The 23,272-nt window shown below is 39.0% G+C and overlaps 1 long non-coding RNA gene across 2 annotated transcripts in view; it reads left to right on the forward strand.

Moving 5' to 3' along the window:
- Positions 1-16,926, forward strand: part of LOC131471421 (uncharacterized) — a 40,343-nt gene extending 23,417 nt beyond the window's left edge. The window contains exon 3 of one of the 2 annotated variants that reach the window (XR_009241996.1): positions 16,518-16,926. This is a non-coding gene — a long non-coding RNA (uncharacterized LOC131471421). Of the gene's footprint in view, positions 1-7,337; positions 7,417-16,517 lie in introns of those variants that run through there. The other variant, XR_009241997.1, reaches the window with a different exon arrangement.
- The last annotated feature ends 6,346 nt before the right edge of the window (positions 16,927-23,272 follow it).

Below are 23,272 nucleotides of genomic sequence, written 5' to 3' on the forward strand. Positions count from 1 at the left end.
ACTCTTTCTGCAACACAAAGCATGAAATGGGAACGCAAGATTGAGCTTGTAAGCCACAGGTCAGCTACCTGCCATTCCTGTGGGGACCTTTGGCCGTCACCTATACCGTCTTCTCTAGTTTTACTTCTACTAAAATGTCTACTTGCAAACCTGTCACAGTGCAGGAGTCTCCTCCAAAGACTCCTGCACTGATTACCGTTTGCTTCAGTGCATGCAACGCCAAAGCACACATGCTTACTCCACCTCGAAATATGGCAGAAGTCATGAGAAAACAAACTACATGAGATTATTATATGCCAGAGTATTTGTTTAATCTTTAGAGAATAAGGTTGTAATATTACGAGAATGAAGTCGTAATAATATGACGATAAAGTCGTAATATTGCGAGAATAAAATCGTAACATTGCGAGAATAACGAGAATAAAGTTGTGACATTATGAGATAAAGGTTGTCATATTATGAGAATAAAGTCTTCAATCAAGCAAAGACGATCAGCTGCAACCTGCAACGAGATGAGAAACGCGAGAATAAAGTTGTAATATTACAACGTATCAGTTTAGGTTGATGCACTTATTAGTGCATTGTTCTTGTTGGAATTAGTCCTATTTTTTTTGGGTGTTTTCACACTTGTTCTCTCCCTTTTCCATAAGTAGCGTGATTCATATTTTGATGGTATCTCACGTGTTAATGCTACGTCTTCAATCTTTCACTGTGAGTTTTTGCAATATCAATCAGAAAAATCACAATCATATATGTTCCCCAAATCGTTCAGCCTTAGTTTTTTTGTCTGTGAAGTAAGGCTGCACGGTAAAACAATCATGCTTGGCAAAAATGTCTGGAAATTGAAATGAAAAGTTATGAGGAAGACAAAATCATTACTCAGAGGCATCAGTCTGGTTGCTAGTGTATTAGAGCCTGTGAACAAAGCATTATACAGATGTCTCTCGACACAGGTTGACAGAGCAGTTATTAATAATTTTTACTGACAGGAAAGTGTTACGGCACACAATGGTATAAAGCTTGTTTGAGAAGGACCACGTTTTACCTGGGGCGTTGGCAGATTGCAGATGTCGAGGTCTGCTTCAGTTCACTCTCGAACGCAAGGTGCCAGTGCTGGAGAAATTCACTTAAAGTTCGCTCTCTGAGGAACAATTACGACTGCAAACTGCATGCCTAAAATGTAAGCTTGCATGAAATCCCCCTGCTGCTCCTACATGGTTGATTTGCAGCCTCCCCGCTCTTTCAGTGATGTGACACATTTCACATGCCACGCCACAATTTCTATTTGCATGTTAGCTTTATGTACCGGTGTAGGTTTAGAGCAACAAAAGCACCGATATTGTGTGTTTGCACGCGTTTGTGTGTTAACTGAATGTGTCCCCTGCATCTGTTAAATGAAAGGGTCTAACAGAGATTGATTTAGAGCTGGCAAGGGCAACAATAGTGCATCACACGGCATACTGAACACCAGTCATTTACAGGAATAATCAAAAGATTGGATTTTTTGATGATTGCTTTTTGATCTGCAGGTTGTGATACAGTGGGATCAAAAGAGCCCCAATAAACAAGTTTGTTTCAAGTGAAAGCCCATGTAAACAAAAGTCTGTTTCTGCGGCATCATAAACCTCTCCACTAATAATGACATTTCTCTATGTGTAAGAGCCCGAGTCAGCTGAACCCTCTTTAACCTAAAAAAAACCACTGAGTGATGCACTGGTAAAATACTGTTTTTATCCAACATTCTAAAATGTTATCATTTAAACCATTTTTAAAAACTAGAGTAAAGTGATTTTGAGTGTCATTAAAAGCTCTTTAGAAAGAAAATGTATGATCATTAAGTCTGGCAACCTGTAACTCTGCTGCTTTTTTTTTTGGTTAAAAACCATCGTGTATAGAATATTATTTGTTTGGCTACAGGTTATATTTAGAGCTGCAACTACTAAGATTGATTATTAATCAACTCCTAAATCAATTGCTATCGATTGTTAATCAATTAGTTGGTTTCAATTGGAAGAGTGAAAGTTATCACAGTGGAGAGTAAAATAAGAGGCTCTGCCCTGCTCTTTATATGATTTAGAAAAGTTTAGATTCTAGAAACCCTGGCCAAAGATAGCACTTCATTTGTCAAACACATTGATTATTTCTTTTTCCTGTAGTATGATGTCCAGCTCGTGTCTTTCTTGTCCAAGTAAGTGAGTCCACTGTAGTTGTACAGGCCTGAAATAACAGACTGTTGCTACATTTCTACGTTACATTCGGTACATGACGGTTCATGTGATACATTTCCAGATGCACATTACATCTGTTTCTGAGCTAAATACCACATCTTGTCACAGATGTGTGAAAAAACCCTTTTTAAAAAAAATAAAAAAATAAAAAAAATAAAAATTAAAATGTAGTAGTATGGATGTAGCCTATAGCTCCATGCAGCACTTTACTAAATATGCTTAGACATTTCAAAAGTGTTAAATGATCAAGGCCACTTGTGGGGAAATTATTTATTATTTGGAAATGGCAACTCTCTGAGAACATAAGGAAAGTGGAATTTAATGTGATCACTTACCTTAAATCACATCTTTTCTTGGTGTAGTACTTTCTCTCTGGTAAAAGTGACACATTCAGTGTTACACCATCCATTAGGGCCAGGCGTGGCAGGGATTTTTTTTTATTACACATTGCAGTGCTTATTGATGGATTGAGATTCATGTCTCACAGTTCAGATATGATAACCTACACTGCTTGGCTTTCAATTCACATCTCTTTTTTGCCTCGCAGTCCATCCCTCTCCCTCCATTTGGACTCCTTCCACACCCTCACCCCTTCAGTTCTCCTCTGTCCTTGATGCCGTATATGTCATATCTCTTTGCCCCCCCTGCTCACCGCCTCCTCCGCTATGATCTCTCCCTATTCTCCCCCTTTCTCCTCCCCTCTCACCACTTCTTCACCTCTCCTTCCTTGCCCAGTGAGTCGCTGCTGGGACTGGCACCTGCAGAATTCTGATCAGCCACTTTGTGGTTTAAGAAGGCTTGCCAACCTGCCTTTGCGATTAATCAATAGTTCCACTGGCTGTGGTTAACACCTGTAACCTCTGCATTACATAGAGGGAAATGTTCAGTCCTGGAGCAGAATTGCTAAAATCTGTCTTATCCCAGCTATAGCCAAATCCTGCTTATTGCAAAACATTTTCACCACTGAGCAGATAAAGTATCTGGGATTAGAAACATGGAGGTCTGTCTCAGTTTTTTAAATTTATTTTGAGTGAGTGATCGAACGAGCGATTGAAGGCGCGAGTGAGTAAATGTTGATCAAAAGAAGGCTACCTGTGGGCTGTTTTTTTGCATCCACCCCAGCTCTACGGTTGCCATATGGACACATAAGGAAAGTGAGGTACACTTAGATGTGGTGATAGAGGTAAATGAAATTCATACTCCAGTATCTAGGTCATTTGTTAGGCCCAAAGCAACATCTCCTTCCCTGCCTGCCTTTTCCATGTGTTGCCTGAGTTTGTGGAACATCAAGGAGATGAAAACACTCCACATCCTGTGTCTGCAACAGCTCACACAAGAATTGTGCTGCAAGCATGCCAGCATAGCCCGTGGAGTTTCTTTTGACAGATTATACATAGAAAAAGCTATTATTATAGCACAACATGCACTCATATACATTTGTTGAAATGATGAGCATCACTAAATCAGTAGAAACGAGAGCCTCCCTCATACACGACAAGAGGCTTATCCGCCAATTAAGAAAATAAATAAATAAACATATTTTAGTTCCACAAATTATCATTGTGGGCTAACGCAGACTTACTCATTCATTTGTGACAGTGAGTGACAGCTGTTGGGCACTTAAGTATTCATTTTTATGTCGTTGTAATTGCGTAACCTACACTAGAAAATTGTGACATTACAATAAATCTGTGTTCTCATTAAAGTGAATAAATATATACATTTAGAAACGACAACAAAAAAGGTTGAATGAGATGTTTGTTTTTCAACAGAAGTGTGGAAATTGTTGTTCATCAGATACATTGCGAAGTTTCTTTTAAAGCAATGTCTTTCAAAATGCTGCTGCTTGGCTTTTTACAAACACGAGAAGACAACAAGAACACTTTATTCCTGTTTGAGCTTCTCGTCGCTGGTTCCCAGTTGCTTTTAAATTTCATCCTAAGATTTTACTGGTTACTTTTAAAGCTCTTAATGGATCAGCTCTCAGGTATATTGTGTGTTTTGCTCCTCGGACAGGACTCTGGTGACGGTGTCCCGTTTGATAATGAGCGGTGACTGAGCTTTTGAATTCAGGGCCCCTAAGCTCTGGAATTAACTGCCTGAGGATCTGAGGCGTGCTGAATAAGTGACTTATTTTGAATCACTTCTGAAAAAAGCCTTTTATTAATATTAATAATATATTAATAATATAACACTTGGTTGTATTACAAGCTTGATTAAATGAACTTTATTTCATTCTACATATGTATACCATCTGTATATGAACGACATGTTTTATTGATTTTTCAACCTTCATTTCATGTGGTTATTACAGTAATTTCACTGACGCCGATGCAGGAATCTGGCGAATCAGCACCTTAACCCCTCCCCCCCCCCCCACACACACACACACACTCAAAAAATATTATTGAAAATATGTTTTATACTGTTCAAATTTCAAAATGAAAATGCTAAATCTCTTATTCATTTATAACTATGGTGCAACGGCATCATTTTGAGGCTTAGGTCTCAAAGGGTTAATATGAATGATTATAATTTTATTTTGTAATTTAATGAACTTGCATTTTCTCCATGCTCCATTTCGTAATTTATTCAGCACTTAATGTGGTTAAAAACACATAGACGTGTATGAACTGAAACGACGCCAAAATGAGAGAAGAGAAGATGGATTTTTGGATAGCCCCAATTGACTAAAAGACCAGAATGCATTGCAGCTATAATGAATGTGTGAACACATTTTTTTTCTTTAACAAGAAGAGCTGTGACTTCACCATCAGTTACAGCCACGGCTGCTACCACCATTGTATTCTGCACGACTCTGTAAATCTCAGCTGGATGCAACAAGTTTCCTTATAAATAAAAGCCTCCTTTGCAAACTTGTAGGTGAGCTCAAATAAACGGCGACACTTAATCACGGAGATGCACAGTAACACATGCTGATGATATACAGTGTTGGTGAATCTGAGGGTGGAAATTCTTCTTTTAATGTCAGTGGCATAAACATAGTTGCTCTCATCAATTTAACTGCATCTCAACTGTTCCCACTGCTCATATATCAGGGCTGCCTTTTAACATGGCTCCTCAGCTCTTCTGCCTGGATTAATTCCTATCAGCTTAAGTAGGTTTTCACTGCTCAATATCCAACTCTTCCTCCTCCACATTGCTCCTCCTCCCTGCTACCTCCACATGACCACTCCCCATCCCCCCCCCCCGCCCACCAGCGTGTGTCCTCGCCCACACACCGATCCTCCATCTATCCCTCCATTTCCCTCCCCTCACCAAGTCCCAGGTGTATATATTTGTCTGCCCCCCCACCAATCGGCCCTGACCCTCACACAGTTATGGCCCACTGCTCCGAGATGAGCACAAACATCCCCCCGTACACACACAGTGTAACGGGAAAATGCACCATGAATTTCAGCAGGCCTCTGGGATCTTCTGGTGCACATCTCAATCACACCTTAGAAGTATTTAGCCCCTGGTTGGTTGATTTCAACGCTGTCAGGATGATTTTGATGAAGGATGTAACACGATCAGTACTGGGCTTGCAAGTCCACTTCTTCCTGTTTATTATTATGTATTCAACCCAATACACAGGCCCCCATTTAGAACAGCACGAAACACCACAGTGAAGTGTCGTGTTTCTACAGTGAAGACAGGAATACGACCCGTCTCTACCTCTGATGTTATTTTTATTTGCATTCAGTGAATAATGCATTGAGAATTCACACCCAAAATTACTTCACAGCGCTTTTCATTTCACATACATACATGACAATAGCTCAATAGTAGGTTACCAAGTCTGGGAAGCAGATCTGGGAACCCGGCAGAGATGGGAACTGAAATAAAAACAGATTGTAGCAGTTGACAGGTGGAACGAGAAGTGGGTAGTTTCTTTGAAGTCGAGAAAGCTCAGAAGAACCCAGATCAAAGTCTGAAGTGACTTTTTTAATATTTATCCAAGAAAAATATTTCTAAAAAACATCAGTAGTTGTTTTTCTCCTTTTAACTGTTTGCTTTGCGTAAAGTCCAAAAAAATATATCATAATTTCAAACTGTGTTCGCTCATCGTAGAACAAGCTTGATAGTGGTGGGTAACACTGTCCCAGGAGTCTTAATTTAAATGTATGTACTATATAGATTTGTTGACGGTCCGTGCCAGCAAAATGTGATCTTTAGCACTTCATAAACTCACTTGTCCTCCTTCAGTTTTTTTAATGAAGAAACAAAATGCGGAGACGATGCGTACAAGCTAAAATCATTCCTACAGACACACTATTGACTTTCGGAAGTTCAATTATGCCTCTGATGGGGTTGGGGAGCTTCAAGTGAAACTTCATAATATTTACATTCTTCCCTCATTAGTCACATTTTTTTACCCAAACCTTGAGAATTAATTACTAGGCCCTGCTGCCAACTAAACCTCATTGATTTCCTCCCTCTCCCCTGAAATGATATAAATTATATCACTCAAGCATAATGCAGGAGCACAGAAGTCTCTGCAGACGTGGATTCACAATGCATATTTTAGAAGTGTGTACACAGTAAGGGGGAGGTGTGAGTTTATGAGCAAGCGCTTGTGTGTGATGGAGGGAGGTCGATAGTTTTATTTGTCTGTGGTTTTGTTCTTGCCGCTATAATATCGGGCATTTGTTGTCGGCAGAGGTCTAATGTTTGCAGGCTATAGGAAATTTATGATCACTACACAATTAATCGTAAAATATGTTCCAATTAGAATTAATTGATGAGCCGGTTAGAGTGTAAGGAAAATACGATAAATGGTATGTGTATTTTGTGTGGGATGAAATGTCACACAAAACACACATGCTGTAATGAGGAACAAATGTTTTGATATACTAATGTAACAGGTTTGTGGGCCATTATTTCAAATAAATGTGCACAATCTTAGTTTCTGTAGCGTGTTTTTTGGGACTGGAGTTCTTTTGCTTTCTCTCAGTGCTTTCCATTTCAAGTCACAGGTGATATTCCCATGTTCCCAGCTGGATTGTCATCAACTGTCATCACTAGCAGTGGACCTTGAACCAGATACAAGATGAGGGATTTCACTGCCCTGCCCAAATCTGTGTGTGTGTGTGTGTGTGTGTGTAGCAGCCATACTGAGAGCGAGTCTGTGGGAAGCACATGAGCGCCGCGTCTGAGGCCTTCCAGGAGACTTCCGAAAGCCAGTGCACCGTGTCTTAAATCTCTACCCCAGTGTCATCTCCGCTCATGTTCCCACATGCAGCCAGGCCCAAACAACAGCCTATTCCGACATGAGGGCTGTGAAGCAGCTGGTAGGCTACAGAGGTGTGTAGACGGAAACGTCCATGTTCTGCTTCATTGGCAGCTGAGAGGCTTTCCTCAACTGTTGTTTGACTTCATTTTCTGCTGTATTTATCAAGGTTTAAGTCACTTCAGTGATACATATACATATATATGTGTGTATATATACATATAAAATTTGATATTTGACCTAAGAAATAATTGGTAACCTAACTTTGAACGTTTGCAACTAGAAAATGTTGGAGGGGTAAACACAAAGTAATCTGTCTTTAATCACATTTAAAGCTCCAGTGTGTAACTTCTCTTACCAAATCACTGACTCCTCTCTCTCTCTCGCCCCTAACCTTAACCCTCACAAGTGCCTAACCCTAAGACTAACCTAAACTCTATTCTATCCCTCATGTCAAACCAGGTCTTAACCCTGGAAATGCCCTTTAAAGTTGTGCAGCCCAGACTTTAAGTTGTGTGTTTTTTGGACCTCACAAAGATATAAATACAAGTTCACACACACACACACAGAGCTCCTTCCTTCTGCCAAGTCATGTGTTGTAGTATATCTGTATTTGAGCTAATGAGCTTAATCAGCGTTATAAGAATTCATTCGACAATGATTTGAATGTGCCATACATTTTTTCTTTGATTTATGTCACTGAATTTTTATAATTTATTGAGAGCATGCTTTTACTGAAAAGTTACTGTCACAGTCAATAACCTTTCAAAGTCAAAAAGATAAAACAAAAATATAGTATTAAACCCCTTTATTCCGTCGGTCCGACATCAACACTGGTGTACCTAATTGGTTTGAGAAGCCCGTTATATTCAAAGTACAAGTACATCGTCACATTGCTTTAATTGACCACAGGATAAGTGAGCTTATTTCTGGAAGGTCAGAGAAGCACTAGATAAATACTTAAATGTCATTGAACTCTTAGTCTACAAAAATCCCAGAGGGAAGGTGATCGGGGGGGGGAAGTTCCAATGTAATCACAACAAAGTATGCAGCTTCCTCGTGGGCAAAAGCATGAGTTGGCGTGCTTTGTCCTGTAGGCAGTGACAGTCCCTGGATGTGTTCATCAGTGTCTGTGTTTTCACTGCCGGTTTTCCCTGCACCTCGCAGCCACTGCCTGTGCTCTGGTCCCTGAACACTGCACAGCTGTGGGTGTGGATAGTGACAGGTCAGCTAATTAGAGAGGCGCGTTCTTGTCATGTGGCTGCTTCAGCGAGCTGCTGGGCACATGACTCTCGATGTGCTCATCCAGGCTACTGGAGCCACAGAGGCACACAAGCACACACACAGAAATGTTTGGACATTAGTATTAACTTTGCATGTAAGTACAGTCACCATAAAAAGCAATACACTTATATGGAGTTAAATGGACAAATGTATGCATTTTGTTTACTTTGAAATGTATTATCATGAAGTTTTGTGAGCTGCCAATTTATGAATTTTTCACTTTTATTTCAGAAGACACATTGTTCATAGTAGCGCTGGGCAACATGGGTAAAAACACCATATTAAATGGTTTTAAATGGGTAATTATTGAAAGTTGAGGAAACCTGTTATTTGTGGTTTTAAGCTTGGACAGAAAACACATTTTGCAAATTTGAAGCAAAACACTTATAGCAATTACGTGTTGCACAGTAATTGAATGGCTGCACACTGCATTCATATTATATTGATATAAACTGAACCTTTGTCATTTCGAAATTGAAGAAAATGATATGGTGATTTAGTGTTATTAAATTCTTGCACTCCTAATTCAGAGATAAAAAAGAAATATCAATTTGCAGGATAAAATGTTTTATGCTGAATGTCGGGGGTCACTTTTCCACTCAGTTAAGCTGATAATTAAGTACTGTAGAAAGCTTTATAAATGAAATTGAAAGCAAATATTGCAAACATTTGTGGCAAGCCGACGATTCATAGCCAACTTCATGGTGGCCCAGCCTGTGGTTCCACCAGAAACACTGAGGAAAAAAAACAAGATAAACAATTTTTCACTGTCCCTCAAAAGATTCCTACATACATCCCTACCTTAGTCTGACAGATTTGATAGCATCGATTAGTTTTCTGTTTTCTAGTTTTTGTATTCTGTTAAAGGCACTGTGAGATGTTTGGGATAGGACGTACGTTTACCTCATTTCAAAGAGAAACAAATGCTAATATTGTTCACCTTTTTGATTTCATGCACCTTGCGATGCATTTAAAATAGTTACAGCTAATACTGTGCACTTTTTTTTTTTGTACACACTTTGAGGTGTACCAAGGACGAGTATGACCAAAATAATTTAATGTTAGTTCTTTTATTTTATTTTTAATGCACTTTTTGATGTACCTTTTAAAGTTGTCCTCGCCTGCTGCTTACTGGCTGCAGGAAATGTCTGGCCTAGCTAAATTTCTTGGTTTGACAATGCGGCCCAACTGAGTTTGTAATTGAATAGTACTGCTTTATAGCCTCTGTATAACTTAAAGCTCACAGTGTCATAAATATGTGGCTGACTTTGAAAGGGAAACATTATAGTGAAGTTATGAACTCTGTTCAGCCATTAGCCAGTTTGACCTTCAGGGACGCACCTTCACTGCGACAACCACCAGCACGTCAACCACGGCGACCGTTTCCATCTCTCTTAGATCCTATGACGTCCTCGAGCAACAACGCTTTGTCATAACGTGACGCCTCCTTGAAACACAGTTTGACCTTTTGATCCGAGCAATGACCATACTGTAAAAACAGATGGAAGCACTCACTCACTCATTCACACAAACACACACACACACACACACACACACACACACACACACACACACACACTTCACTTGTTTAAGAGGCAGCTGTATATATTTTGTGAAAAGTGTCGGGCTTCTGTAAATCCAGAAGTGAATTAAATGCTGCTTGATTAACAATAATGATAAAAAATGATTTCAGTTGACTGGATTTGGATTCAAGAACAAGTCAGTACTGTCAGAGAATTACAAGCTGCATTTCTTGTGAACTCTTGTTTTGATATTGTCAAATATGCCATCGGACAAGGTTCATTTGACAGTGATGTATGTGTATTGCTGCAGTATACAGCTTATCCCCGAGTTGCTGCCATGGGAGTTGTAAGAGGTGAATGTTTTTTTTTTTATCTTGGACAAATTGCGTAATTTTCCTCTCTCTTCCTCCATGAACTGTACCTTTTACCCTGGTTGACCCTTCCGTGGCTCCAGAATCATTTACTTTTATTGCAGTTAATGCTCCGACGTTCAAAATGGCAGCAAGAGTTTCCAGCCTTGGCACCGAACATATATGTCAATCAATTTTTGAATCAATACAACTGACTTATTTTTGAATAAGGCAAAACACTGACGTGAAAAGGGAAAGGGAATTTCAGATGTGATCCGTTGTCCGTAATTGAATTTGATCGGTGTTTATCTACACTCTCCAGAAATCTGATCTGTTTCATGCTGCAATTATGGGCAGTGGCAGAGGTCATATAACAAAAACACATTTAATGGCCACCTTATGTAAAAATCTTAAATATTTATACGTGCATTTTAATTTTATATATGCTGCAGCAATAAAGTGAGATTAAAAGGCCAATTCGAGAGTTTCTTCACTTGTGCTTAATGGATTGGGAAACTTTTTATGACCTACACTTTGTCCCTGTTGTAATAATTGTGATGTTGCCCATTTTATTTGCCAGTTCATAAAATCATCCCTGAATGCTGAGTCGTGCAAACCCTGAATAGGTTGGGACCTCCATAATCATATAAATCCAAAACGTGTTCTGTGAGAATACAAACGAGGCTGAAGGATAAACCTTCATCACCACCATCTGTGTTAAAAAGTACTTTCCACTGTTAAACTCTATCCCCAACAGTCTTAGTGCGTTTGGATAGCGCTTTCCTTTTGTGCCTGCACAGATGACAAGAAAACATTGTATTCCTCTGTAGGAAAGGTGTGCGGTGTTGATTTACAACCGCACAAACCTGAAAACGGATACAATCGACAATTTGTCTTGCATGCAAATATGTAAATGACAAGCCCGCATCTAAGTGGCTGATTGTAAAGAAAAAAAAAGCCTGCAATAAATGAGTGGCATATGGTTCCAGTCGTCTCTTTGTTGGCAGTTCCTATACACAAGGCAATATATATGCGCGGAACTGCAGAGGCAGCAGAAACCTCAACTGGAGCCTTATGCTGCCTCTCTATAATGACAAAATGAAGTTTTGAGTTGGGGAGCTTTGCCCCGGTGTGTTTTTTTTTTTCATTTGCTTCAAAAATGAACATACTCTTATTGTTTTTCATGCTGTACATTACTCTCTACGTTACATTATTGCTGCATCTCGATGATAACCTGGGAGGCTGCAGCCCACTGAGTGCCAAGATGTTAAAGCTGTCCGATGTGGCTCAATGATATGCAAAGATCCCCTGTTAATAATTCATGCCCGAGTTTACAAACGGCACTGTTGCGCTGAGACGAATCAGTCGAGTCGTTGAAATGCTGTTTGGAGGAGATGAAAGTTTAATTCCTGTCCTAGATTACTCCCCCTCACATCCAAGCAGGGCCATTATTTTGCCTCCACCCACTGTAATGGAAAATGAGGGGAGACGTAGGCTACAGTGGTGGGACACGAGTGGTTATGTACTCACGGAGGATCCTCCCTGACAGTTGACAGCTGGGGCGGCTATTTGCATCACTGTTTGAGCAAGCGTCCTGTTAAGCCACAAGCTGCTGGGGGGAAAGCAGGGCCAGTAGTGTTAATGTAGCATGTTAATATTTGTGTGTGTGTGGAACATACTCAGGCCAGAAAACAAGAGGGACGTCTGTAAAGTGAAAGAAATAAACCGAGAGGAAACCGAGCATTCACATTTTCTTTTTTTTTTCTTTTTTTTTCCTTAAAGCTGTCTTTTAGAATTGACCAATATAATCCTCACTTGTGGTTCCATCTCACACCTTTCACTGCAGCATAGTACATGTGCTGTTTGCAGCATCAGTTACATCCTTCCAAATGTTTGTAACAATAAGTCCTTGATTTCAGACAAAAGCAGGCTTTCTCGTCTCTTAACCACGGCTGTTGATTTGGCCGACTGAGACGACAACTGTCACTGGCAGATTGTATCAGCTGGAGCTAGCCGGTTAATAAACTAGCAGTTGTAGGCACAAAAAAAAAACATTTCTCATATGTTTGTTTTCTTTTATTCATAGAAAAACTCCTAAATTCAAAGTACATATAGAAAGCTGATTCAAATGCAATGCAAACCTAACAATTCTTATTTTTATGTATTTATACACTCACACAAACACAGAACTTCTGCCAGTGAACCCTCAAACTAAATGTTACACAAGATACTCTACTCACACATTCACACAGCATTGTTTTCTCTATCACACATGTATCAAACCCTTTCATGCTGTCGGCACAGATGCCGGGAACAACTTGGGGTCAAGGGTCTTGCACAGGGACACACTGGCATGTGGACAAGCGGAACTGGGGGTCAAATCTCTGACCTGGTGAGAAGATGCTCTGGTGTACCACAGACTGTGGCCACCCAGTAATTCCTTTTCTTTTTGGTCTTCCTTTGGCATCAGTGTTCATTTTGACAGCACATTTTGATTTAGTTTTAGTCATTAGTCTTATGACTACAATACTATTTAGTTTTAGTCATATTTTATGCCATATTTAGTTATATTTGATATGAAATATTTTGAATTGTCTTAACAATCATTACAAATGACAGGTTTCTTTCAATTTGAAGACAGAGAAACATTACACTTGGTCTTATTATCTTCAGCATTTGCAATTGGTATTTTTATTTAAAATCCAAAATTAGCAGCGTTGGTGGTTTGTTTCAGTTTGAGCTGCATTTTAAACTTGGCGACAACACAACAGGTCAGAGATTTCACCCCCAGCTGCGCTAGTCCACATGTCAGTGTGTCACTGCACAAAACACTTGACCCCAAGATCTCTGAAATGACGTTAGTGTGTGCACTTTACTGAACCTTTGCACAGACCATATGCCGTCTCTTCTCTTTCTCCCTATTGCCATCATTTCTGCCACTTTCCTCTGTCGCTTTCCTTTGTGTTGACATCTTGTGTAGATTAACCAAACCTGATTTGGTTCTCTTCCCAGTTCGACCCGCCCTATTATTGTCTTGTTTATATTTGTTTACAAAAGTGTCAGTAAATTTCATCAAAGCTTTTGTCATATGAACTTTATTTTGTCTAACACTGCGTGGCATTTTTCGACAAACAAAGACGGCTATTTGAGAAGACAACTTGGTACTGCTGACATTATACAAAGCTTTTACTAAGTGACATTACTTGTTAAATGCGTAGACTTCATAAATACCTGATTTATCCAAGAGCAATCAACAGATAAGTGTGAGTTTATAACAGTTTTGAATTGTATGTTCAGCTGCAGCTTCATTTCTATGCCTCACCTCCTACCGGCGTCACGCTTTAAAGAGCTTTACACATCACCCACACCTTGGAGAGATCTCTGTTCTTCTCAATTGTACTCCTGCAGATCAGTGTGATGCCACTGCAGGTGAAATCTTGTTAAAGGCTTTAGAAAGCTCTGTAATAAATGCTAAGGGCCACCACCACCACCACAACTCTCTTTATCTTTTTTGGTTCTTCACTTTATTATATTTTTTTTACCTCGTAGACTCAAACTGACTCTGACATGATCAGAGGTTTATTTGTGTTATTCCTGCTTCAGGATTACCAGTGTCTTAAATAAGACGGTGTGTGGTGTTACCTTTTTAATCGACCCTTCTCATGCTACATTTCTGTGTAGCATGGCTATTTAGATATTAAGTGTCACAACTACTAAGTGCTAAAGTTAAAGTTTCCGTTTTACACACACACACACACACACACACAAGTGCAACCGAACAGACAAGGATGCACGTGGTGGCACAGGCACACTCACACCTTCACACTTTAACAAGCATGGGCTGATCTAATTAGGTAGTTTGTCTAAAAAAGGAGTGAGAGGTTAGTGTTGTTAGTGTAGATGGCACCAAAACGACAACTTGTTCATCATATATCTGACATGACGCATTGTTAACACTTTGGGTTTATTATTAGTAACCTCTCATGCCACATCTTACAGTATATCTTGCATCTGTGCTTAATGAAAGCACGTCCGCAAACTGCTTCAGGTTAAACGGGGCAAAATAAGTAAAAATATTTTTTTATTAAAATATTAAAATAATTTTATTTAATATTTTTAAATAAAATTAAGTCTCCATCACTGTCTCTGTGCAAAGACAAATTATTCCATCACTGCCATTAGTTGCACATGTTTACCAGATAGATGGACAGTTATTTTTTTTAAATTTCAAACACATGTGCAACATTTACAATGACAACACATTTACATTTACATCTCGTCACATGTTTGAAAAGCAGTAGGCGAAAGTATAAACTTGTATATAACAACCCAGTTCTTTGTTTGTGAGGTCTGAATTTGAATGTTTTAAGTCGTCTTATGTCTTCTATTTTATGAAACTTGGGTTTGAGTCTGGGATAGTTTGCAAGTTCTTTTTATTTTTTTGGTATACATTTGCTTGGGTTTGCTGAGGCCTGGTTTTGCTTGTGGAATCAATTTCCCTGGAATCAACCTGGTAGTGCATGGCCCAGCACTGGACTGTTCGAACTGTCTGGACTGCTCCATAATTTAACCCCCAAGACTGAAACGCATATACTTTTTAAAGTTGTCCTGGCACACTGCATTTCTAAATTTGGTTTCCCTCTTAAATGATATCCCCCTTGTCTCTCTGAAAACGTCTTTATTTTATTTGGAAGTGAATTCTTTCTTGCTTTGAATATTATTTGGAATCTGAAAGAAGAAGAAGAAGAAGAATTTGTGGTTTTTGCATACACACCATGAATTTGTCTTCTACATTTAACCCATCCTTATTACACACCAATAGTGAACACACACATAAGCCAAGGGTGATCCCATTCCATGATTGAACCAATGACCTTGTGGTTACAAGCCCATTTCCTTTCCTCTTGGCCATGGGCAGCCAATGACATAGAGTTCAACTAGTTTATTGAATTTGAACACATTCCAAAACAAAGTATTCACATCACAGCGTTATGTCTTGTAAGAAATAAAAACACAAAACTGTGAGTCATTACACACTTGAAACCACAATTTTAAAGATAAGTTCTACACTTTTTTGCTTTTGACTCTTGTTCAAATATGTTTTGTTCTTTATCAAAGATTTAGTATTAGTTTCATCTCAGCAGTATAGGCTTCAGCCTAATATTTTCTATGAGTTTTGTAAATCCAGAGAGGAACCTTTGAGATTTAGGATAAACTGTAGCTGATGGGATAAGTTCAACTTGATCCTTTATTTGAGCATAAAGAAGAAATCAGTTTATATGGAACGCAACCGGTGTGAACCAGACCTTGAAGTTGTTATGCAGACATTTGTTGCAGTAATGATAATTATTAATGTCTGCTAGTAATGTGTAATTTGTGTTTGAAATTCAATTATATTTTACATTTTCTTTATCCCAGTAGCACTCAGGGGTTAACTGTTTGCCGTCAGGGTTTAGTGGAGGTTTGATTCATTTATAAATGTTTACTGCAGCTCAAAGGTTTCGTTAGTACATTCTTTTCCCCCAACAAATGGTCAGTTCACTGTCAGTTCACTGTCAAACTTCCCTGGATTAATGTACTCAAACAAATCAATACACACAGCAGTTTATTAATTAACATTTCAAATGCATGGATTTATTTTATGCTGTCTGGGTATTGTTTCTCAGTTTCTGGGTTTCCATCATTACCTCTAAATAAATCATCACATTTCAATTTGGTTAATTTTTGTTTCCATCTTTTAATCAATTATATCATTGAAGTATTATTATATGTCATTAATATACCTTTTGGATGGAAAATAGTGCAAATCAACAGTATAATTGCCATTGTAACGTTTTTCAACTCAGTTGCAAGTGTATTCCCTGGTGTTTTTAATGCCTGGGGGGTTTTCCACACACAGCAACAGCCCCATTCTTTGGGAGCTGTCCAGTATTACCAGAGAGCTGCCACTGGATGATCCTTTCTACGTGCTTACATATGGACACTTCAGCACAGCAGCCGCGGAAGCACGGAGTGCTTCTCGTTCACCTGCCCCAACTCCAAACATTCCCAGATGGACTGCGAGTGAGTCAAACTGGCAACCTCGCAGTCACAAACCCTCCTCACAAGCATCGAGGCCACAGCTGCCTTCCCTGTTGATTGGTAATTTCTTCCTGTGGAAAACTGGAGGCTTCAAAACATAAAGTGCACTCCAGATGTTTGAAGTGTCATAACACAACAATGCAGATGGTAGACTGACAGTGGGGTAGATTTGACTCCTTGGTACTGCCAGCGAGGATCTTTTGTGATGACGACCATATGAGAATTTTTTTTTTTTTATTTCTTGCCTTTTGAAGGTTAACAATTCCCAACAATTCTAATTAATTCCTTCATATTTATCCCACACTTAAAGCTTTTAACATCGCAATTTTTATTTTCTTTCATTAAAAATCATGAGAAGCTGCTTATTTCACACAGCACCCACTGACCACAGCAAGTGTCCCAACTCAAACACACATGCCATGTTGCATGCTTGTCTTTTTTCTGTGTGCAGCAAATGAAATTTCAAATTTTGCATCCAAAAATATGACACCATCCTCTGTTTTTAAAAATATTGTACTGCTGTCGTGTCATGAGTACAGCCCTCTCTTTTTGTCTGAGGAGATTTTTACTTGACTAATTTTAATTGAAAGTTTAATCAGCAGCACTTGACTAAACTTGACTAAAGTTTTTTTTTTTTTCTTCTCAGTATTTTTTCCACTCTGGCTGTAAAAGCAAATAAATGCAGCCGTGCACCGAATCAACACATCTGAGGTTTTTTCCATGTCAAATATAAGTGTCAGAAATACAGCCTGAGGGACTATGAGGTATTTATCAGTGATGTGCTGTCCTTCATCTTTTCACCAAGCGTCTCGCAGGTATTAAAGGGTTTGGACTCACTTGCAGTCCTATCCATTCATCTCTCTGCCAAACATTAACCTCAGGACAGCATCAGTTACTGACTAATTAATCTACTTAAATTGGCTAATTTGCATTTATTGCCATGTGCAAATTCCTTTAATGAACACAAACAAATTATAAATTGATCATCACTTGAGGCTTGCACGTGGAAATCTATAGTCAGAAATATTATATTTGTTTTGTATTGTAACAGAAATTGACAAGCGGTTTTACTTACTCCATTTTATTGTATTTATTTGACATAAAGTGTTCCTGGAGCAGCTGAATATGAAGTCTGATGGCTGATGATGGAGGGCATTTAACAAACAATGTACTTTACAGTACATACTGATGGTAAACAAATTATTTAACTGTGTACGGCGTACTCTTTGATCACTGATGGATCAATAATCCTGTTAGAGGAACCCATAATATTTGCTGTGGAGATGAGCTTGTACAATTCAGATGTGATAATGCCGCAGGCGAACACCGAAGAAACACTGCAGCCTTGAATTTAATGAAAAATTTCACTCCGTCCACAAATATTTCCGCATTTTTAGAATATAATAAGCCCTTGAAAGACAGAGCACCCTCGGTGCACTTGAGGAATGCACTGCTTTGTCGAGACATGTTAAAATTTTATGTTTCAAAATAAAAAAAAAATCTCTGTTCTGGGAATAAATATTCTTTTTGTGTGTTTGTAGATGTCAGGGGGAGTCGGTGGTAATAGAAAAAAGTGTCTGACAGTGTTTTTAAGAATAACAACAAAGGCATATCATTTTTTACTGTTGGTGTTTTACGTTCATATTCATAAGGAAAGATAACATTTAGGGCTTGATTTTGAAATTTTAACTTTGAAGGAAGCAAAGCTTTTATCTTTTCAAATAGTGGCAGACTCAGTCTTCTTTTAGATACTTAACCCCTTTAATACCAAGGGCATCACAGATGACACGCAGACGCACTTTGCATTACTGTAAGTTACGTGTTTCAACAGTTTCTGAAAGGTGAGAAGTTGCAAATCAACGCCAATATGAGGTTATTGCGGTAATTTCACTAACACTGTTGCAGGACGCTGGGGGAATCAGTGTTTTTGTCACCAGAGAGAGTTTTAATTTTTTAAGTTTTAAAAAACTTAAACAAATGTTATATTAAACATGTTTTATACTGTTCAAATTTTAAATTTAACATGCACATTCTGGTGTTCATGTACAACTACAGTGTTTTTCTTCATTTTAAATTGTAAATGCACTATTTTAACATAACAGATAATTAAACATAACAGATATTTAAAGTTATTCTGGGAAAATTGGGCACAAGCACTTAACTCACGGGATAATTTTCTGGCTCTTTTATGGTTAAAATAAGCAAAAAAGTCCAGACGGGTATTTTTCGGCTTAGATGGTAAAGGGTTAAAATAAATCCTGTATTGTTAACATGATAGATAAACCTCATCAGGCAGTTTCACAGGTGTGTATGCATTTTATAAATCCTTTGGCCTAATGTCCAAGAGTATAAGGGGTTCACAGAAACACAATGATCAAGTTTCAAAGCAACAACGTTTCACCTGCAGCAGCCTGAAGTCTTGTTTGTTGTTTCAGTTCACCCTGTGCTCAAAGACAGACTCATTTTGTGCCTTTTCTTTTAATGAAAATTCTTGTCAAAACAACCGAGCACACTTGTTATATGAAGGCTACCAAGTTTGGTGATTGATAACAGTTGAATTGCCCATACAGTTGAGTCCTCCGCCCCCTGCCACCCACAGCCTCACTCCCCCTGTTTTCATGGCAGAAATGGTTACGGTTCTCCAATGAAATCCCGCAAAGACTAAACTGTTGAAGGAAGTAATTTCATTGGTTCAGTTGGAGGAAATTGATATAGTCACACTATATATGGATTCTAATCAAACAAAGTGGACATGACAAAGCTGAAATTAGAAAAACAAGGAGATTGATGGCGGCGAAAAGAAATGAAAAAGATCTTTTAATCCTTGCAGTTTGTGGCGGAGCTTGTTTTTGACAGAAAACACCAAAAGTCTTTTATTCTTCATAAGCGATTTATTTAGTCTCTTATCATGATTAAATATCTTGCCCTGAGTTTATTTCTTACTTCATATTCATTCAGAGAACAATTTTTCATATCATATCATCATAAAATATTAAAAAAAAAAGATCATATTGGCGAAAAACTATAATTTCGTGGACTTTTTCTTACAAGAGCGAGATTAAAAATGTAATCTTGTTCTCAACCCAAGGTGAAATGCTGACTATGATGCATGACTTGACAGTTTCCCCATCCCTCAAATCTATTGTTTTAAATCGACACCCCTTTCACATGATTCAATTATACAGTCAATATTGCAGGGATGGCTTTCTCCTGCAAAATATTTGATGATATGAGAACCTTGTGTGACCCATTTATTTTGATTTGGGAAAACAATTTTATCTCATCCCTAATGTCTGTTGTGGGCAGGGTTCATAAATCATTCTGCCGACTGTGTACAAACGCAGGATCGGTGCTTTGAATTTAGCACCATCAAAAGAGACACATTAACATAGATGAAGTCATGTATTTATCAGGGATGTCCTTAAAGCAAGGCAGATGCGCCAGATCAGATCTTTCAACAAAACACGGCTATACTGAGAAACACAGAGAGAGTCGTGCAGAGCTAATGGGATTATTCCGAATTGTGTGCAATGGTTTGAATGTAAGGGACATTTGTTTATATTCAACCATGACATACTGTGGATTCCAGCCTGGATTAATTGTATATGAGGCTTACAGTTAAACAGCTGGGACTACCTTAGAGTTACATTCCTGAACAGTAAGGTGAAGCTACCCATCAACTGCCTCAGGGGAGGTCAGACTGGGATGGGGGCAGAGGTCAGCAGAGGCTGTGTAGGTGGAGAGTTAAATGGTGGGGTTAAAGTGGGTTGTGAGGCTGGATGTCTGCTGTAAGGGGAAGATGGAGTCACAACCACCGTGCTTTCTGTATCTGTGGAGAGGGAACCTGCAAATCCCTGGGCAGAGGTGGGAATGCTGCTACTGAATCCAAATCCACAAGGCCATAGCAGACTCTCTGGGTGGTGCTTTGACAAGATGAGGCAGCAGAAGTTACTTCATGGTGACTGTGGATAAGTGACAGAGCTGTAGGTGAAGCAACACCGCCTGGAGTCGCCTTAATCAACTCATGCTGGTTTAGTGTGTCTGATTTTTTTTTTCTTTTTTAAGACACAAAACACTGGACGACTCCCAGGAAACATGCCCGATGATGAGTCCCGGTACATCACAAGATAGCACGGAGACTAATCTGGTAAAGTGCTGAAAATAAGCTAGATGCCATTGCTGTGGTAGCATATCCTTGAATGCTACCTGTGTATTTTTCTACTTTAACCTTTCTGTTACCATCCTTTCGTCACCAACATGATTTGACATGTGTACTTCACATTACCGTAACTCCTAGACCGTTTGTGATATCTGGAAAATTCAAAAACTATGGACTGGCCATCTGTCCAGGGTGTGACCCTGCCTTTTGACCTATGTCAGCTGAGATTGGCACAGCACCCCAACGACCCTCATGTGGAGGAGAATGCGGTAGAAGATGGATGGATGGATGGATACCGGAAAGCAGAGAAATAGAGCTTTGCGCCCATTTACTTGTCAATACGGTAGCCCTCAGGACTTCCGTGGAAGGACCGCCCAATCACAGACAAGATTCACCAGCACATCACACATTTGTGATCAGGTTCTCAGTACTGTAATTCCTAAACAGTTGAATAACTGCCAGATATCAAAAAAGGTGGGGCACAGAAAGGGGCAGAAGTACTCACTCATTTTTTGACAATTCTACAGCTATAAAATCAAAGTAAATCCAGGCGGAATCTAATTATCATGATGGTCATAAGAGGGTTAGCCCATATTTGCAACAAAATGAGACAGTCTAGCCTACAGAACTTACCCATTATGTCGTCTTCTAACAATTTGGCTTTACTCTGAGAGGAGTAATACTGCCCTACACAGTTCAAAGTTCTTCAAATCACATTTCTTCCCTCCCAAATCAAATTGAAATGGGACAGCCTACGTCGCTGCGCTGTAGCGCATTTTGACAACATCCGGCCGACGAATGACACACAGATATTCGGAGATTCCAGCCCTTGGCTTGGGACATAGTGAGTGCGACCTGTGAACCACAGCAGTAATGGCAACTCTGCCGGAGGGCGGAACACACCAATTACATGTTGGATCTATGTATTGACATTGAAATCACAGGTATCTCAAAAGAGGTGCTATCACTGTTACAAAACAGTAAAGGCCTGAACTTAAACACTTATCATAGATCAAACCTTTTGTCACCAGTAAACAATTTTCCTTCTCCCTCACCTGTCGTCTCTTGGAAAGTAAGACCTTCACTGCTTTCTCTCTCAACAAAAAGAGACAAAGGGAGAGTGCAAGGGAGAGAGTATAGAGAGATGATAGTGTTTATTGCTTGTGGGAGGTGAATGATGGTGCTGCATAAAAACCCCACCAAACTGAGCAGATGGAGCCTATGTGACAGTAAAACCCCAAACGTCCGCTGAAGGTTTTTACCACTGACTTATGAAAGCTATCTGTCAAAACAAAGGCAGGAGTTAGCAGGATGATATGCAAATGAAGTGGTGTTGCTCTAGTGACAAATTATTTTCAAAAAGTAAATTGTTTCACACAAGCGTTATCAGCGTGTGCAAGGACAGCGGTGAGTGTGAGAGTATTTCTCTTCAAAGTGACATCAGACGAGTGGTCAGTGACATTCGCAGCAAAGTGGAAACTATGAATCTCAGATGTTGGGGGGAGTACAGGCTGTTGCAACAAAAAGGAAAATATCTTAAACATGAATATAATCAATTATGGTTTCATGTCATTAAATCGCTCAATCAGTGATGAGAAGACTTTGAAAAACTGCTAAAACATTAGGCCAAGTATTAATTCATTCAGACATCGTTTTAGTTTTGATTTTTTTTTTCTATTTTGCTGTGAATTATATATCTTTTCTCTTGTTTCCACTAATACATAATGCATTTTTAACCCCTATTCAGTTGAAAAAGTGATCAAAAGTGATGCATCAGTTTTAACTCTGCACCAGCAGCACAGATCCATGCTGCAGGTACACCCATGGTAATTTGCCACAACTCCTTATATGGACATCCTGGGCGGTGTGTGCTTATGTCACATATTCAGGCTTCAATGTGCGTTTTTTTTTGTCTTATGTGAGGTTGAGTCAAAGTTAGGATTCATTTTATATCCCATTTTTAGTAGTGATATAAAGTAGCAATAATTCTGCAGAAGTCACGAAAAATAGACCGTTTTTGTTTTTGTTCATAAAAAGAAGCCAAGTGAACTTTGAACTGTGACTTATTTCCAAATTTCACAAATTCAAATTACCCTGTGCTGAAAAAAAGGATTTAAGGAACTCTGTATTGCACATTCTTATACCCTCTTTAACAGTGCATTATAGTAACAGGGCCAAATCAAATTGTACTGTTCCTTAAATAAACATGCGAGTACTTAAACTTTACGTCGTTGAGTTGTAATGGTCAATGGCGCAATAAGAGAGCAACTGCACCACAAAACCTTAACACAAGTGGATTAAGTCAGCAACACATTCATAGGTCCACATATAAAGGTGGGAGAAAGAGGAGATTGCAGTAAACAAAGGACACATCGTGTCTGCAGCCAAAGCTTATGAAGGTAGGAAAAGGGCAA

The sequence above is a fragment of the Solea solea genome, chromosome 1, assembly GCF_958295425.1.
Source record: "Solea solea chromosome 1, fSolSol10.1, whole genome shotgun sequence".
NCBI classification, from domain to species: Eukaryota; Metazoa; Chordata; class Actinopteri; order Pleuronectiformes; family Soleidae; genus Solea; species Solea solea.